Source organism: Danio rerio, chromosome 5, assembly GCF_049306965.1.
Source record: "Danio rerio strain Tuebingen ecotype United States chromosome 5, GRCz12tu, whole genome shotgun sequence".
NCBI classification, from domain to species: Eukaryota; Metazoa; Chordata; class Actinopteri; order Cypriniformes; family Danionidae; genus Danio; species Danio rerio.
Window position 1 is genome coordinate 22939961 of NC_133180.1, and position 13941 is coordinate 22953901.

Here is a 13941-nt window from a genome sequence, read left to right on the forward strand (position 1 = left end):
AAGCTTAACAAACATTAGATTTAATTAACACACACACACACACACACACACACACACACACACACACACACACACACACACACACACACACACACACACACACACACACACACACACACACACACACACTTACACATGCATAGCAGCACATGCTGACAAAAGATACTCATAAATATCTTCTTTTTTTCTCCAAAAATTCCAAGTATTAAACACAAGAATAACCTCATAGCCATTTCATAACCTCAACTTTAGGAGCACTGCATAAAACAGCTGCAGTATCATACCTGGCGTTGCAGATGTTTTGCTTGAAGAAAGATGTTTTGGTCAGTAGATTGATATTCCTGAGACATTCAGTGTTTTCCTTTTACGACCATTAATTTATTTAATCATTGAGCTCAAACTTGCTGGCAAACACACTCTATTCATACACGTTATGGCTGAAGTTAGAAAATCACATTGTTGAATTTCACCAGTGTTAATCAAATGGCTCTCTTTCAATTCGAGAGTTAGATTTTGAATAGATTTCTGAATTCTTTAAAAATCATTGATCTTTATTGTTTGATATATACATATACAGTTGAAGTCAGAATTATTATCCCCCCTGAATTATTAGCCCACCTGTTTATTTTTTCCAGAATTTCTGTTTAATTGAGAGAAGATTTTCTAAACACATTTCTAAACATAATAATTTTAATAACTCATTTCTAATAACTGATTTATTTTATCTTTGCCATGATGGCAGTAAATTATATTTTACTAGAGATTTTTCACGACACATTTATACAGCTTAAAGTGATATTTAAAAGCTTAACTAGGTTAATTTGTTTAACTAGACAGGTTAGAGTATTTAGGCAAGGTATCGTATAGAGATAGTTAGCTCTGGAGACTATCGAAAAAACAATTAGCTTAAAGGGGCTAATAATTTTGTCCTTAAAATGGTGTTAAAAAAATTAATAACTGCTTTTATTTTAGCCGAAATGAAGCAAATAAGACTTTCTCCAGAAGAGTAAATATTATCAGACATACTGTGAAAATTGCCTTGCTCTGTTAAACATAATTTGGGAAAAATTTCAAAAATAAAAAAAAAATAAAGGGGGGCTAATAATTCTGACTTCAACTGTATATAGAAAATAAAGTGCGTCTCAGACCAGACTACTGCGTTAAATTCAAATTTCCTTCCCGTGTCTTTAAAATATGAAAATGTATGTAACATCAGTATTTCAATGGAGTTTCTGCGCTAGCCTGCTGCTATAGACGACGCTACACAGCCAAAAAACACTCATCTCGTTTTATGCTTGAACAACTAAATGAATGCTTAAGTCTATTTAACTGATTTAATTACATTACAACATCAATGCTGTAATCAAGTAGTCACATTAACTTTTAATCCAAAGTTTATCGTTGTCTGAAAAGCATTAGCAGTGCACATGGAAAGAAATTCAACCGTAACACAGTTATTTACCCAGTGAAGATAAAGTATTTAATTCATCCCATAGAAAAAAATTCTGTACACTTAATAAAATGTGATTTACTTTGAATTCAGCATCTGTTGTGTGCCAAAGTCCCAAAGGTGATTCAGAAACAACATTTTATTGACTTTATTGGACCAAAGCCTTAAACGTAAGCTAATCTAAAACATTAACAGCCTTGCCAAACCTGGTTTTTCTTCTGAAATGAAAGAAATCTTGCTAATTATCTTAATAAGGTGTCATTTTTAAAAGAGGAATTTCAATATTTAATGTTTTCCAAGTCAAACTTTGCACAGTGAAATAAATAACTAAAGCTTAACAAACATTAGATTTAATAAACAAAAAAACACACACACACACACACACACACACACACACTTACACATGCATAACAGCACATGCTAACAAAAGAAACTCATAAATATCTTTTTTTCCAAAAATCCCAGGTATTGAACTTCATTTCCGACTCGTAACATCGACTTTAGGAGCACTGCATAAAACACCTGCAGTATAACACCTGGCTTTGCAGATGTTTTGCATGTCGAAAGATGTTTTTGTCAGTAGATTGATTTTCTTGAGACATTCAGTGTTTTCCTTTCACGACCATTAATTTATTTAATCATTGAGCTCAAAGTTGCTGGCAAACACACTCTATTCATACAAATGTTATGGCCTTAGTTAGAAAATCACATTGTTGAATTTCACCAGTGTTAACCAAATGACTCTCTTTCAATTCGAGAGTTAGATTTTGAATTTAGGTCAGGAAGTTGAAGTGAAATGACAGGAACTAAAATGTACTGAATTGCAATGGCTTATATGCACACAGACTTTTAATTTTCAGTCAGGCAACTCAAGCATTTCCGTTGAACTGTCTTGCCACGTTTAAGATCTGATTTCTTAAAAAGAATCAATGATCTTCATTGCCTGATAGATATAGGATAAAAAGTGGGTCTCAGACCAGACTAGAAGCGATGCATTAAATTCCATTTTCCCTGCATGTCTTTAAAATATGAACATTTATTTACCATCAGTATTTTTATTGGAGTTTCTGCACTAGTTTGCTGCTACTAAAGGCGCTAAACAGCCATCAGTACAAAGAAAATGAAAACCTTTCATCTCTTTTTTTACTTGAACAACTAAATGAATGCTTAAGTCTATTTAACTGATTGTATTTTAATTACAATACAACATCAATGCTGTAATCAAGTAGTCACATTAACCTTTCACCGGAAGTTTATCATTGGCTGAAAAACATTGCACATAGCCCATTGAAAAAAAAATTCAACACAGTAACACAGTTAATTACCCAAGGAAGATAAAGTATTTAATTCATCACATAGAAAACATTCTGTACACTTGATAAAATGTGATTTAATTTGAATTCAGCATCTGTTGTGTGCCAAAGTCCAAAAGGTGATTCAGTAACAACATTTTATTGACTTTATTAGACAAAAATCGTAAACTTAAGCTAATCTAAAACATTAATAACCTTGCCAACACTGGTATTTCTTCTGAAATGAAAGAAATTTTTCTAATTATCTTAATAAGGTGTCGTTTTCTAAAAGAGGAATTTCAATATGTAATGTTTTATAAATCAAACTTTGTACAGCGAATTGAATAACTAAAGCTTAACAGACCTCATTAGATTTAATTAAAAGAAACAAACACACAATCCCACATGCAGAGCAACACATGTTGACAAATCAAACGCATAAATTTCACAACTTCTTTTTTTTTTCGGTAGCAAATGGCACTCACCCAGCAACTGCCATTGTGGTCGACATGCTAAAAACTGCTTATCTGAACTATGTCTTAGTTTACAATGTTTTAACACAATTATCCCTGACACAGACAGCACAATGGTAATGTACTCTTTACTGTTGTTCATTTCTATGTATCTAATCAACCATAAAGATTGCATATATGTAGAGGTAATGAATTCAAGCGCACATTATAAATGAATGTTGTCATCCTCCACATTTTGCACAAGACAAAAAGGCTGAACATGAGAGAGTAACAGGATCGCATGGGTCAAACGAAGTGTTGCAGAATTCTGAAGACTCGTGCCCCCTCTCTTGGGGTATTTGACAAACTGACACCCCTTTAGATCGAGTGTCAACCACAGTCTGTCAAATACTCTAAGAGAAGAGTCTAGATCAGGAGGAGAGAGACGGGGTGTGCTGATGGACCTGAGAGATGAAAGGAAAAAATGATATTAAATGCAGGTTTGCAGCAGGAAGGTCAGTCAATTTTACTCCTCCCTCTTCCTCCTGCTTTTTTCGTCAGATGAAATTGCAAGCAACTGAATAATCAATGGTTCTTAATTTCCTAGAAACCTCTTTCAGGCTGAATTCAAAAGCGAGACCTTGAGTGGAAAACAGCACCTGGCTCAACATGTCAGGTAATTGTGATTTAAAAGGAAGTTAAAAAAAGAATATGTTTGTATGAAAGACTTAGGCAAAGCTTGAATTCAGTATTTCTCCTCTACCATGCAACTTTTTTGCACTTCCTTTTTAATTCTAGATTCTTATTTTACCTTTTTAGCTTGGATGAGATCAGTTCATTGGGTTCCTTGGTTCTTCGATGGTTGGATCTTCAGGAGTCCTAAAGTGTTGACCCAATGTTCCGTGGGGAGGTGTGCGCTCCGGGGCACGTATGTATCAGGCGCTGATGAGTGTTTGTGTGAGGCGGACAGCATGTGTGTGATCACTAATAAGCTACCAGCAAAAGGAGGAAGTAAAAGGGGGAAGATAACACGTAGGCTTTAGAGCAGGAAATATCTGGAGGCTAAGAGACAACACTGTGTGTGTGTGTGTGTGTGTTTGTGTGTGTTAAAGTAGTTGTGAAATGTAAAAAAAAAAAGTACTAAGTTTGCAATACCAGCCACAAACTCTCCCGCCAAATTACTCCACAAACTGTAGCCTTGCACACTTACAAATAGTTGTTCTTTATTGGCATTGATTGTTGCATGAAGACCCTTTAGCATGCACTGCAAAATGCTTCTGATTCAGATTATAAAAATGTTCTTCACCAAAATAATTGTTTAATTAACAGAAAATGGTTCTTCCATTGCATCACTGCCACTTTAAGAAGCGTTATTTTGAATGATGTGTTGAAAAAACAAAACAGGCAACATCTTTGATGAAATTTACATGATCCTTTTACTTTGTATTTGCAGACATACTGTCCTTTGACTCTAAAGCACAACACAATGTGACAATTCATTTAAAATATCCCATTAACTGCCCGCTCTAGCCAATAGTTGACCATATTTTGACTGTTTTAAATAACGGTTTGTCTTTAAATAAATTGGTCATACACTTCATATTTTCTAATCTTAATAGTATATATATTAATTCCGGTACTTTTACCATAAACTGGCATATCAATCATTTGGTAGAGGCTGATATTTTAGAAATAATAGGATGTGATTAAATAAAATGCATTGAGTGTTAACTAGTAACATTACGAGTTGAAAAAATTGGTCTTACACTTCATATTTTCAGATGTTTTATAGTATATGTATTAATTCTGGTACTTTTACTATAAACCAACATATCAATCATTTGGTAGAGGCTGATATTTTAGAAATTATGGGATCTGTTGAAAAACAAAAACTGCATTGAGTGTGTAAACTAGCGACATTAGGAGTTGAATGCAGTCCAATCCAGAATGCAATCCAATTTTTTTTTTTTTAACTTAGTGGGGCAGTTAAAGGGATATAGGTAAAAACGCAGCTGAGAAATCAATACAGAAAATTCCTTTGCAAGAACATTATAATGTTCTGTATTTTTACAGGATTTCTTTTATTGTGCACAATCTTCAAATTTCAGACACTACACGTACTCAAAGTTATACACTATTCATGCTTGAGAGTTAAATACTTGTATATGAACAATATTTGCAAAAAAGTTTTATTTTAAACATTATAATATGAGAAACGTGTAATTTAAAAAAATGGGGCAGAAAAGTCTAACTAAAGTTCATCCTGGAATAAGAGTTTGATTTAGTTTTTACTATTTAAAGTTATGAGTTACCAGAAAATGAAAATTGTCATCATTTACCCACCCTTTAAAAACCTATTTGAGTTTCTTTCTTCACAAAAGAAGATATTTTGAATAATGCTGGCACCCACTGACTTCCGTAGTCATTTTTTCTTAATTCTTTCATAGTGTGAACAACATTAGTTTGAATGTGCTTGAACAGCCACAGAGGGCAGCTTCTTGCAAGGACAAATTCCTAAACCCAAAGTGTTCTGTGTCATTTTGCAGCTATCAAAGCAGAAATGAAAACTTCTGCTCTCTGTATCTCTGCTCAATTGGTATAATAAACTGCATGAGCGTAAAGGCGTAGTTCAACCAGAACTGAAAATGTTGTCATAGTTTTTTTTCACTCTGTTTGTGTTTCTCTCTTTATTATGTTAAACACAAAAGAAGATAAATTGAAATAAAGGTAGAAACCTGGAACCTCTGACTTCCATAGTATTTGTTTTATGCTATGGCAGTCAGTGCTAAAAGAATTTCAGATTTCTTCAAAATTTCTTTTTGTGTTCAACAGAATAAAAAAACTCCTGAAGTTTTAGAACCACTGAAGGGTGAGTAAATAATGAGTAAATTTTCATTTTACAGTAAACTGTCCCTTTTATTCCCAATATTACAGTCGATACAGTATATATGTACACCTATCTATAGACCCTAATCTCAATGATATCAGGACACCAACATCTAATGAAGTAACACTATGTTGAAAATGAGCAATATGAAATATGAATACGTGCGATATGGCTGTGTATCGACACTGGTGGGAGGCATGTGTTGACACTAGGCTGCAGCCCAAGTGCCTTAGTGTCCCACCAGTGATGATATACAGCCATATCGCACTGCTACTCATGGGATGTTGCATTTATGCAACGGTTCGACGGCATAATCGTGTGTTTAAAAAAAATCAAACATGGAGAGTTTAAAAATCCTTTTTTATGCGGAACTACTTTATTCCACCATTCATTTACATCTGCACTTCAGAACAGCAGAAACCATTGCTACTTCACCAACGTCACTTTAGAGCTAATTTTTGAATGACTCTCTAGCGTAATGTCTAAAGTTATGACAAAACAGGTGATTTTGCTGACATTTTAATATTACAAAGCTGAACGGCATGAAATATAATAACTCTACTGGGATTTCCCAGTATTTCTTTGTTGCAATCGGTAGATCACAATAATTAACCCCGAAAAAGCCAAAGCAGTGCAAACACTACCAGATTATTGTTGTGTTTGCGATAAGGAAAAATGCCAAACACATGCGGGCATTTCTTTTTTCTTTCTGTTTACTGTTCACTAGTTTGCAGTAACGGGTCATTAGAAACAGATGGCCAACCAAAAAGTAACTCGGGTAACTCAGTAACTCAAAATACATACATTCCTGATATCTGAGTCCTATCTCACTCTCAATATGCTACAATTACATGGAATAAATACATCACTCCAACATACAAAAGAGAGAGAGATTGACTTAGAATGTTACTTACCAGATTTATAATGATTTGATAAGCTGTAGTTTGTAGTTTTACGCTGAATTTTTCTCCTCTTAAGGGCTTTTTATACGGTCTCTGTCACCATCTTATGGATGGACAACGTCAACTGTCTTTTCCCTGCTACAAACAACTACATTCTTGCCTAAAAATATTCTATATAAAATATCTGCAATATTTGTCAAACTGTAGTGAGTTTATTGATCTGCTTGCCACTCATGTGGAAGGAGTAATACACAAGTGGAAAGAGGCTGTAAGAGTTCTGATACCGAGGACTATTGCACGGCTATCAGCCAATCAGATTCGAGATCTAGACAGAACTGTTATATAAATATACTGCATGTAACAACAGGCATTGAGACACAAACAAACTCATTTGGAAAAGAAATAGATCATCATCACTCGTATTGTCAGAAATTTTGTTCAGATAAAAAAAAGATGGCATTATTGTCATGGACAGCCTGTGGAGCATGGAGAGCCTGGCAGCTTCAAGTGGCATTAACCCTGTGTGAACGTAAATGGATATATGGACTTGAAATTCAATTAGGCTTTAATGCACTTGAACTACTTTTATTTCTTCCCTCTCATGTGGTTTAAAACCTTTATGAGTTTCATTATTCTGTTGAACACAAAAGAAGGTAAGAAGGTCGCTGGTACGAGCCTAGGCTTAGTTGGGGTTTCTGTGTGGAGTTTGCATGTTCTCCCTGCGTTCGCATGGGTTTCCTCGGGGTGCTTCGGTTTTCCACACAGTCCAAAGACATGCAGTACAGGTGAATTGGGTAAGCTAAAATTTCCATAGTTTAAAAGTGTGTGTGTGAATGTGTGTGTGGATGTTTCCCAGGGATGGGTTGTGGCTGAAAGGGCATCCGCTGCGTAAAAACTTGCTGGATAAGTTGGCGGTTCATTCCGCTGTGGCGACCCCGGTTTAATAAAGGGACTAAGTCGACAAGAAAAAGAATGAATGAATGAACAAAAGAAGCTATTCTAAAAAATGCTGGTTGCTGGCAACCATTAAAAATATTACTCTGGAAGCCGAGTGGTGCCTGTACCAGTTGCCAGTCTTATATCTTATTTTGTGTTGAACAGAAGAAAGAAACGCAAACATGTTTGGAACAAGAGTGAGTAAATATGGCAGATATAACAGTTCTGCTCTTGACATAAACTTACATTTTCTCCTGTGGATTAATGGAAAGGTTATATTAGTGAGAACCAATGGTATTAACTCTAAACATCCGGAAACAAACCCACTTTTTGGCATGAGGACTCATAATGAACTGTAGCTGATGAGCTAAATTTGAGGTAAGCAGTTGAACAGAACCTTCAGGCCCTCCCGCTGGTTGTGAGTCATGGATTATGGTTTGCTGAAGCATACCATGTGCATTATGCAAGCATTGCTTTGAATTAGTAAGGAACTAAATCATTGCCAGTCTAATCAATAAGCTTTGGCGGAAACTCTTCAATAACCTTTTAAACAATTTGAGCACACAGGGAAAAGTTAAAGTTTAAGGTTGGTTTCTGTAGTTCTGCCAGCTGCTGTTTTTAGAGTCCATTTGCAACAGCCAAACTCTTCACAGCCCGCTCTTGTGGTTGATTGGTGTTTTTGTGCTCAGCTGTCATGTGGTAATGTGTGAATTTCTTGTAGGGGATGTTGGATGCTCTGAGGTCTGCTGAGTTTTCACACTCTTTCTTCTTTTGTTGTGACACTGCTGACGATCAACCATGTCGGATAGGGCTCAGTTTGAACCCTACACCTTCTCGTCAGTCTGATGGCCTACAGGTCAGGCTGTAATATCAGAACAGCAAGTCCAGTTGAAGGCTGACATATTTGTACTTCAAGTAATGTTTATGATGTTTATAAAACATCATTATTTGATTAGTGTGATTTTGTAGTGATAACTTGAACAAAATTAGATGCCACTACGATGAGTGCACAATAAGTTTGTCTGATTCTTGTTTGTGGCATGAATTATAATGTTAAAAAAGTAATAAAGAATTCTAATAGCATAATTAAACTGGTGATTTGTGTAAGGGCATCAAGGTTTTGTGATGGGATTTTACTCATTTACATTCAGGGTGTCCTCGGGGTCTTAAAAAGAATTAAAGTACTATTCAATAGATTTTTATTCAGTATATAAATAAAGTTTTAGTTTTGGAATAGTTTTTTACATAAATAGTTAGTAAATATACTTTAAGTTAAAATCTCGCCAGTGTTTCTGGTTGAACATTAAAGTGGTTATAAGGTCTTAAAATGTATAGAAAGAGTCTTAAAAGGTATTTCACTCTCTGATTCCTGTATATACTCTGAAATCGGTCACACTAGTTCTCCAAGCTCTGGATAAAAGGCTTATGGTGAATGGATGAATAGTTGGATAGTTCACCAAGCTGATTGCATTGAAATTGACTTCTATGTGAAGCGTCTCTGAAATTATGCTGTGACTGCATCTTTCCTGTCATAAATCCAAACAGGAACATATCTGACAAACCTCTGGTTTTCATTTACTTCACATAAATGCTCTGTCTGGTTATTAAACTTAATCAGATCAGGAATGTGGATATGGATGTAAACCCACTTATAAAAGCCCTAAAATGCAGTACTCAGGTTGCAATTACTGAGCACTTACACACCAGCAGTGGCGCATTTAAGCACTGGCAATATAGGCAATTGGCGGGGGCATCAATTTGCTTCTCTCAACCCCCACTTTCTTTCTCATTTTTAACACTCACCTCCCTCCCCTCATGCTCTCCATTTACAACATACAGGTAGCTGTATGGGGTGGTTCATCTAGGGCGCCATTGAAGTTTAGGGAAGGTTAGATTCCAGAAATGACCAATTATGATTTGACCAAATAAATTACCTATTTTACAAGAGTTTTTTAAACATCTGGGGCCTCATGTACAAAGACTTGCGTGGAAATCTTACTAAAACATTGCGTACGCACAAAGCTGTAAATGTGCGTACGCAGAAAAAAATTCAGATGTATGAAACACTGCGTACGCCGAATCTCACGCATATTCTTTTGTACATCCGAATGAACGTGAAACTGAGCGCAACATGCACGAGCACAAAACCCCTCCCGGCCTCCTCCCTCGTATGAATATGCTAATGACTCTACTTTAGCAAAACCCAACGAAAAAGCAATGGCAAAAGCAAGCAAGAAGAGAAACTTTGAACAGAATGTGAATTGGAGGTGCTGCTTTCGGAGGTAGACCGGAGAAAAGCGGTGTTATTTGCAAGTTTGTTCTCCGAAATTAACAACAAAAAAAAATAAAAAATAGAGTGGGAGAGTTTAGCTGATGCGTTTAACACAGTTGGGTCTGAACATCGCACTGAGTGAATTAAAAAAGAAATAGTGTGGTTTATAGGTGTAAAATGTTGCACTTCCCATAACAGTCTTAGTGGCACAGCTTGTAAGACGCATGTCAACATGTTTTGACACGTTCGAGCATGAACTCGGTTCGAATCCAGCGTCTGATGAACTCTTTCTTCTTTTTCCCCCCGCTACATATCAGATTTTGCCAACTATTTATCACGAGAAAGACAAGTAGGAATCATTAATAAGTTTGTGCATCATATTTTATTTGCACATTTATTGAATGGAAATGTTTCTGATTCACACATGCAAATTCATCTTCAGATAGTGTCTTTATAGCAATGTGCGTGCAGTAGATAGCTCAGATTACATTGGGAAAACAGGCGACCGCTGCAAATTGTGCTTTAATGTTTAGCTGGTCAACTGTATGGTATGAAAACCTTATATACCTGCTAGATGAACCCGTCTCATACAGCTGCCATTGCAAGGCTCAGACACTTTGTAGAGAGGAATTTAACACAACTGCCTCTAGGAGTCGCCAATGGAAATAAAACAGGCACGCACAAAAAATGTGCGTACGCCAGCCATAAAGCTGCCGTGAAGCTGCGCACATTCCCACGTTCAGTTCATTGTTAGTAAATCCAAACGTGAGCTGTTCTGAGCGTGAAACCTGGCGTACGCAAAGTTTTTGTGCGTACGCAGCGTTGATACATGAGGCCCCAGGTTATTTGTTATATATCAAAACTATGCATTTTGCTCCAAGCATTCAATTTATGCAAGTACTGATGTAAAACATACATTTTCACATCAGGACTCTCTTAGGCTCTATTTAGGCAGCAATTCTTTCTATTGGGGATGTCTGTAAAATAAAAATCTCCATAACTCCTTTGATTAAAGATAAATTTAGGCCCAATCCCAGTTTTATTTTTGTACCCCTACCCCTTCCCCTTGGCCCCTTTAAAAACGAGTATGAAGAGGAAGGGCTTCAAAATGTACCCCTAAGAAATGGGACAGCACTACAGCACCTGCACATGTCATCATCTGTCATCGCGATCTTTTGCTTCATATAAGATTAGACAAACGCGACTGCTGTAGTTATTCCAGTCGTGTTATTTTTTGGTATTTATCGTCAGGAAATCACTGAAGGCATATTTTATATTATTATCTTGATATAATGTGGTGATAAGTTCGTAACTGTACTGTGCATTTACATAGTGGTCATATTCATCAATGTAAACACACAAAAACAACGAGGGGGTTTCATGGCCCTTTAACATTATAGCTTACACTGTAAAAAGGTCATTCCCAGCCACTAGACTTTTCTGACAGGGCATTCCAGTGTCATCGAATGTCAGAATGTTGTGGGACTGCTGTACAGGTGTTATTATTAGGGATTATAGATAGTCAAATTTAGCAGTTTTTATTTTAACTTTTTGCATTTACGTTTTACGTAAATGGGTTTGCATGTCTGACTTCTGTGTGCACCCATGCTGCTGTTGTAGCTGGTGTATTCTTTGTACCCCTTGGTTTTGAGTGTGGTCCTGAAGGTCTCTGCTTCAAGGTCTATCTAGCCATTCCCCTTAGCTCTACACCTTCAAGTTATAGAGAATTGGGGTATTGGGAAGGGCTAAGGTGTAGAATTGGGATTGTGCCTAAATCAGCTCTGCTACTTGACCCTCCAGTGTATTCATGCTGCTAACTTAGCATTGATATTTTTCTCCTGTCTGACTCTGAACTTCATGGAAAAAAAGGCTGAGTTCCCAGACATACCCACCAGTTGCATAATTGTGTTGGACCAAAATGAACTCCACCAAAAACTTTGCTTTGCTGAGCTGTTTCGAACTGTCAAAATTAACTTAAAAATTAACTTCGGTTTTGCCAGATTTAGTTCAAAATAGCTTAATCACAGCTTTTTTTTTTATTTAGTTTGAAGTATACCAGTGCCTTTAGTCAGATGTTAAAGACATAGTTCACTCAAAAATGTAAACTCTCCCTCATTTTCTCTCCCTTTACTTGTCACAAACCTGTGTGACTTTCTTTCTTCCACACAAAAAGTTTGGAAACCGGTAGCTATTGAATTAAATAGTTTCAGTTTTTGCTACTATTAAAGATGATTTAATTATTAGACAGTTGTAGGTTTGTTCAACAAAATCAAAACAAGTAAATTAGCCTACGTTGCCTTACTGTAGTTTTAGTGATCAATGGTCATTCATTCATTCATGCATTCATTCATTCATTCATTCATCCATTTTTCTTCGGCTTATTCCCTTTATTCATCAATAGTCACCGCAGCGGATTGAATCACCAACTTAACTTATCCAGAATATGTTTTACACAGCAGATGCCCTTTCAGCCGGACATATATACCTACGAACTCAACTAGAAAAACAACTAATCACATAGCACTGTTCACAATTCTGTCATGTTGCTGCAACACAAATTATTAAAGTAAGCTTAATCATTTTAATAAATCAAGGTTAATGTACATTACTTTAATGCATCTTTGTCAAAATACAAAGAATGACTCACTGAACAAGCTTGACACATAACCATTTCGTCATTGTGCTAGTTAGCAATCTACACAAATAGCTTTGTGTCTTCTAAAAAGGAAAAGAAGTGACAGTATCTAACCCTGAGTTTTTTTTTTAATTAATAAATTATAATTTTTTTTTTTACATCCATGGACTGAAATTTAAATCCGCCACCCTGCCAAATGCAAATATAATTCAACCGTGGCAGGCAACTTGGTGGATTATGTTCTGTCACTTTGTATGTCTAAGCTGCTATAAGTGTGAGAACAGGATGGCATTTTTTTTTTTTTTTTTTTGCGAACTTTAAATGAAATTCTTCAGTAAGCTGAGTTCAGTTTCGCAGCGGGTATTAATTTCACAGCTAGTTCGTTTCTACAGTATCTGCAAACAGCTAATGTTTTTTATATTTATTATTGTTATATGTCGGAGCTAAAAAATTTGTAGTTTGGAAGAATTTTTGGAGGATTAAGTGCTCATTTTTTGTTTGTGAACTAACCTTTTAATTTAAAGTGGCTTTGTTAGATTACCTTAAATCAGGGGTGTCCAAACTCTGCCCTGTAGGGCCAGTGTCCTGCATAGTTTATCTCCAACTTCCTTCAACACATCTCCCTTGAAGTTTCTAGTATATCTAGAAAGAGCTTGATTAGCTGGTTTAGATATGTTTAATTGAGGTTAGAACTAAAATATGCAGGACACTTGCCCGCCAGGAACAAGTCTAAACACCACTGCCTTCAATAGATGCACATCTAAATGCACATGAATTATAAAAATGCACAAACACACATAAATTATGGATGAAAACTTATTTTGCTGCTTGTTTAAGCTACTTAATTAAAATGATTATTCTTGAGATTTGTTTGGGACTACTAAATTGTTTAATCTTTAATAATCAAGTTTACTTAATTGATTGATTAATTAGCAACATAAAGGAATTGTGTGGAACTCTGCATTTTTACAGTGGTGTATGATTAGTCTTTTTCTAGTTGATTTTTTTAAATATATATTTGTCCAGTTGTCTAAATTGAAAACATGTACTGTAAGGGTCGGGACAAAACAGCAGCTTTTCCCTGAGCCAGTATTGTCAATGCACCCATGTATTTT

The 13941-nt window shown here is 35.8% G+C and overlaps 1 protein-coding gene, 1 long non-coding RNA gene and 1 other non-coding gene across 7 annotated transcripts in view; 1 reads left to right on the top strand and 2 right to left on the bottom strand.

Annotated features, from left to right (window-relative positions):
- Positions 1 to 2823: 2823 nt before the first annotated feature.
- Positions 2824 to 4156, bottom strand: LOC137495581 (uncharacterized). The gene is made up of 2 exons (XR_011015474.2): positions 4006 to 4156; positions 2824 to 3658 (listed from the first exon to the last, which is right to left on the bottom strand). It is a non-coding gene; the product is annotated as an uncharacterized lncRNA (long non-coding RNA).
- mir223 (microRNA 223) lies at positions 3539 to 3637 on the bottom strand. Its single transcript, NR_029943.1, has one exon. It is a non-coding gene; the product is annotated as a microRNA 223 (primary transcript).
- arhgap20b (Rho GTPase activating protein 20b) overlaps positions 3601 to 13941 on the top strand; it is a 93106-nt gene continuing 82765 nt past the window's right edge. For 3 of the 5 annotated variants that reach the window (XM_073952104.1, XM_073952105.1, XM_073952110.1), the window contains exons 1-3: positions 3601 to 3709; positions 3802 to 3870; positions 4014 to 4122. The gene's annotated coding sequence lies outside the window, so the exon portion shown is untranslated. Of the gene's footprint in view, positions 3871 to 4013; positions 4123 to 13941 lie in introns of all 5 variants that reach the window. The other 2 variants (XM_073952103.1, XM_073952108.1) reach the window with 1 other exon arrangement.